Below are 5,736 nucleotides of genomic sequence, written 5' to 3' on the forward strand. Positions count from 1 at the left end.
TCTTTTTAAGACTCCTAAAACTATAACGTTCTTTAGTATTGACTATGTAGCAGGAATTATTCTAAGCACTTTACCCTAGTAACCCTTGTAAGCCTCACAACAATCCTATATGGTAGGTGCTGTTTTATTCCCCTGCCCTTCTTTTCCTTTAAATGAAAAATCTAAGGAAACTGTTAACAATTTCAAAAATTCATGCAGAATACATATAAATTGTTCTTTTACTCATTCAGCAAATATTTATTGAGGGTCAACTATGTGCCCAGTACTGGGGTATAGCAGTGCATGAGACAGCTATAGCCCCTGATCTCATGATGTTTATGATAAAGTGCCAAAGATGAACAAAATAGACAAAAAAATGTTTTAAAGGTCTATAAAGAGCCATTCATGGGGCTGAAATAGAGAATAAAGAAGGAGCTAGGGAATCTCTTCTTTACATATAGTGGTTTGAGAAGGCCTCTCAGAAAATATTTAAGTTAAGGCATAATGAGAAGATACTAGACATGAAAAAATGGGAGAACGTTCCTGGATTAAGACCACAAAGTGAGCACAGTCATCTAAATCATACACATCCGAACCAGGCCGGTGTGGCACAGTGGTTGAGCATCGACCTATGAACCAGGAAGTCACGGTTCAATTCCCAGTCAGGATACATGCCAAGGTTGTGGGTTCAATCTCCAGTGGGGGGCATGCAGGAGGCAGCTGATCAATGACTCTCTCTCTCTCTCTCTTCATTGATGTTTCTATCTCACTCTCCCTTCCTCTCTGAAATCAATAAAAATATTTTTTAAAGTCACTTAAATCATACACCACCAAACTACAGTGAAAGGATTGTTTAAAGAGAAGAAAGGAACAATAGGCAAGAAGACACACGGCAACATAATTTTGAAACCTGAAAGCCAATAGACAAGTAGCAATTGACTTGGCAGACCAGAGAGAGTTGAATCCCAGGCCAGCAGCAAGGAAAGCTGAGAACGAACAATGTACATCTCAGAATTCTCAAAAGGCATGGAATTAATTGGCAGCACCAGATAGCTCTGAATTAGAGGTGTGGAGCAGGAATGGGAGTGTTAAAAATAGGAGAGCCCCAAACTGGTTTGGCTCAGTGGATAGAGCGTCGGCCTGTGGACGGGAGGGTCCCAAGTTCGATTCTGGTTAAGGGCTCATACCTGGGTTGTGGACTCAATCCCCAGTTGGGAGGGGAGGGGTGTGCAGGAAACAGCCAATCAATGATTCTCTCCTCATCATTAATGTTTCTATCTCACTCTCACTCTCCCTTCTTCTCTGAAATCAATAAAAATATTTTAAAAATAATAATAAAAATAGAAGGAGCACCCTAGCTGGTTTGGCTCAGTGGATAAGAGCGTTGGCCTGCGAACTGAAGGGTCCCAGGTTCGATTCTGGCCAAGGGCACATGCCTAGGCTGTGGGCTCGATCCCCCAGTAGGGTGCATGCAGGAGGCAGCCGGTCAATGATTCTCTCTCATCACTGATGTTTCTATGTCTTTATTCCTCTCCCTTCCTCTCTAAGATCAATAAAAATATATTTTAAAAAAAAATAGAAGGAGGGATTGGCCGAGCACTGTTTAAGAAGCAAAATGGGCCCTAACCGGTTTGGCTCAGTGGATAGAGCGCTGGCCTGCGGACTCAAGGGTCCCAGGTTCGATTCAGGTCAAGGGCATGTACCTTGGTTGAGGGTACATCCCCAGTGGGGGGTGTGCAGGAGGCAGCTGATTGATGTTTCTCTCTCATCGATGTTTCTAACTCTCTCTCCCTCTCCCTTCCTCTCTGTAAAAAATCAATAAAATATATATTTTTTAAAAAGAAGCAAAATGATCCCTAAATGCCCTCCACTATTTCATATCCCTAAAAGAGCTCCTCTCCCAACTCAGTGGATCTGAAGTCTATTGTCTAAAGAGAGTATACACCAGAGAGTCTCTGGAATGAAAGAAATCAAAAACAGTTGAAGACCAGTTAACCTACCTAAACCAATGGGATTTAGTGGGTATGTGACGTCTGGAGACTGAACACAGAGCTGAGCCAACCTCTGCCCACCCCACCCTACCCCTAGCAGACAGACCCTTCCCCTTCAGGCTGGAGATTGGAATCCTCTTTCTCTCTCCTACCTTCTGTGAACCTGACCAGTCAAAGAGGAAAGACCTGAAGACAGTGACATCAGGGGTTTCCCAATAGATGCCCCCACCGATGTGCTCAGGTCAGCTCCTTAGTCCCAACCCTTAACCATCAAGATAGCAAAGAACCGGCAGCCATCTAACGAAAGCCTCTAACATAGCAGACCAGAAGGAACAGGAAATCAGCTTGGAGAAAAGTAATCTATGTAGAAGGAAAAAAAAAAAAGACTTTAAAAAATCTGTTATTAATATCAGAAAGATGAGAATGAATGTTGAAGTCCTATTTAAAAAGAAACAAAACTCCCTGATCCCAGCGTGCTCCGCAGATTAGGCCAGGCCTTACTGCTGGGCAGGAAGATGGTGGCACCTGGCGCGGAACCACAGATCCTGATACATTACTTGGTGTCCCCAAAGCCATGGTCGGCAAACTGCGGCTCACGAGCCACATGCGGCTCTTTGGCCCCTTGAGTGTGGCTCTTCCACAAAATACCGCGGCCTGGGCGAGTCTATTTTGAAGAAGTGGCGTTAGAAGTTTAAGTTTAAAAAATTTGGCTCTCAAAAAAAAATGTCAATCATTGTACTGCTGATATTTGGCTCTGTGGACTAATGAGTTTGCCGACCACTGCCCCAAAGGATCTATCGCAAGCTCCGTTCTCCTGGCCAGTGGGCACACCGGTAACGCAGGCTTGTTACGCAGCCACTGCGACCTTGCACATTCACCTCGACCACCCGCACACTGTTGCTTAGCTCCGGGAGCAGGGGCGCATGCACAGGGTGGTCCTTAAGGCCCCAGATGAGAACCCCCCCACCCCCGTCAAAGGAGCTGGCTGAGACACTGCAAAAGGAGCAGCCAGAGAATGTCGCCACTTGCATTGCACTCTGTCCCTATCCCAAGGGAGAAGTGCATCCGTATTTGAATAAGTTCCAATTGTTCAAGTGACTGATGTTATGAATTGCTTTGATATATTTGAGTATCAGCTGGATCCAGAAACTGCATGCCATCCATCCCTCAGCATCATGTACTCCTTTTAATGGCAACGTCCTCTTCCCTTTAATTTATGACAGTTTCTTGAGAGTCAAACACATGTTCACATTAAAGTTGTCATTAGTAAAAGAAAAAGAAGAAAAAGAAGAAGACAACAAGTGAGCTGCTGCAGCCACTACGGGAGGCATCTGTGACAAGATGAAGCTCACCATCCTGGACCATTATTCTCAGGCCAGTGACTGGGCCCCAAATACATCAGGAACCTCATCATCTAGTTCAGACAAGTACTTCACCCTGGAGCTCCCCACTGGGAGCACCCCACTTGGCCTCTACAAGAAGCTAATTGAATACTATAAGAATGGAGACCTATCTACACTAATAAAAGAGAAAGATGCCAATTGACCGTACCTTCATGACACCCACCAGCCAATCAGGAGTGAGTATGCAAATTAACCCAACAAAGATGCTGGGTTAATTTGCATACACAGGCACTGAGCAGCCAGGGGTTGGGCAGGACGCCTGCGTCACTGCCATGGCAATGACACAGGCATTCCGCACCACCCCAGCTGTTCCGGGCCTCTGGGCAGCGTGGGAAGGCAGAAAGGCGGCTCCAGACTGGAACGAAGGCGGTGCCGGCAGCCAGGGGAAGGAAGGCCCATTCTTGCACAAATCTTCATGCATCGGGCCTCTAGTCCTTCAAATAAGTGAAGACCTTCAACATGGATGAGGATGTGGGTCTTCCTCAAGACCACCCAGAGAGTTGCCACTCCTTTATGTGGGACCACTTCTTCAAGCACACTGACACCCACCCAGAAAACACCCCCATTCTGGATGGGAATGCAGCTGACCTGCAGGCTGAGAGTGATGCCTTTGAAGAGAAGATCAAGGATACAGGAGGGAATGAGCTGTTTGTTGGAGGCATTGGCCCTGATAGACACATTGTTTTCAATGAGCCGGGTTCCAGTCTGGTGTCCAGGGCCTGTTTGAAGATGCTAGCCATGGACATCATCCTGGACAATGCTAGATTCTTCTATGAAGATCTCACCATGTGCCCACCATAGCCCTGATGGTGGGCATGGGCACTCGCATTGATGCTACAGAGGTGACGATCCGCATCACAGGTGCTCACAGGGCATTTGCTCTGTACAAAGCCATAGAGGAGGGAGTGAACCATAGGTGCACCATGACTGCCTTCCCGCAGCATCTCCGCACCATGTTTGTGTACGATGAGGATGCCACCCTGGAGCTTAAAGGGAAGATTGTCAAGTATTTCAAAGGTTTACTTCTTGTTCATAAGTTGGTGGACCCCTTGTACGGTATTAACGAAAAAGAAACAGAAACGGCAGTCTTCTAAGAAACCACACTGACTAGCCTGTGCTAATCCTAGTGTCAAGTACCTCATTGGGACAGGCAGGTCTTTCTGGAAATTGTCTTTTTAGAAGGATATAATTGTAGTTATTTAATAAAAATAAAAAAGGGGGTGTAGTTCTATTTCTTTAATCCTGTATGATTACCGATACTTACTGTTCTCGGCTATGGAGCATGGAGCCCCTCTCCCTCCTCTCCCTCTCCCTCTCCCTCCCCCTCCCCCTCCCCCTCCCCCTCCCCCTCTCCCTCTCCCTCTCCCTCTCCCTCTCCCTCAGTTGGCCTTTCCATGAACTCTGAGGACTCCTAGGGGGAGGGCTTGGGAGCATAGGGTTAAAGAGAAGGCTTTGCTGATAAACTCAGAACCTCAAGGGGCCCAGAAACATCAAACTCCTCTCCCTCAGGGACCCTCCAGCACTGGGAGGAAGGCAGAAGCCCTTTTTCCACCAGAATCCTGTGTTTTTGTTCCAAGGCCTCACTGTGACTCCCTCTTTTTACATACTCATTAATAAGTAGAAGGCCCACTGGGGCAACAGACACGGCATAATTTCAATGTGGTGTTCAGGCAAGGTGATGGGCGCTAAGGCAAGCAGTTCAATTATGAGTTGTCACAACACATGAGTTGAGTGCTAAGACAATATACAAACGCTTCTAAAGCTGCCTTTCCCCACCTAAAATACCCTGCCCTTCTACCCGTCTCAGGTTTATGTGGCGTGCTCTGATGTTTCCAGAACATCAGGAAATAGAACTCCTTTGTCTCTTTATCCTTCACAAGGTGAGTCTATTCTCTACCTTCCTTGTACTCTTCTAAGCCTCCTCCTCCCTGTCTTTGTGCCTGTTTCAAGCTACTGCTGCCTTTATTTCTGGGGAAGATCTTTCAGAGCCTAGCTCTGCCTCTAAAGTGCTGCGTTTGGTACCAGCATTTTGTCTTTAGCTATTATACATGATTGTGCTGCTATTTTGTTTTAAGCTAATAAATCAATTGACTTGTTTACAATATAATATTTCCTATTAAATTCAAAAAATTGTAAAAATAAATGCATAAAACAAACAAACAAAGGAATCCTTGAAAATTAAAAATAGGATCCTAGAGCCTAACTAGCATGGCTCAGCAGTTGAGCATCAACCTATGAACCAGGAGGTCATGGTTCGATTCCCAGTCAGGGCACATGCCTGGGTTGTGGGCTAGATCCCCAATGGGGGGTGTGCAGGAGGCAGCCAATCTATGATTCTCTCTCATCATTGATATTTCTATCTC

The 5,736-nt window shown here is 46.0% G+C and overlaps 1 pseudogene across 1 annotated transcript; it reads left to right on the forward strand.

Moving 5' to 3' along the window:
* Positions 1-3,398: 3,398 nt before the first annotated feature.
* Positions 3,399-4,480, forward strand: LOC307098319 (glucosamine-6-phosphate deaminase 1-like; annotated as a pseudogene). Its single transcript has 2 exons — positions 3,399-3,482; positions 3,806-4,480. The product of its transcript is annotated as a glucosamine-6-phosphate deaminase 1-like (transcript).
* The last annotated feature ends 1,256 nt before the right edge of the window (positions 4,481-5,736 follow it).

The sequence above is a fragment of the Cnephaeus nilssonii genome (assembly GCF_951640355.1).
Source record: "Cnephaeus nilssonii genome assembly, chromosome: 4".
Lineage (NCBI taxonomy): Eukaryota > Metazoa > Chordata > Mammalia > Chiroptera > Vespertilionidae > Cnephaeus > Cnephaeus nilssonii.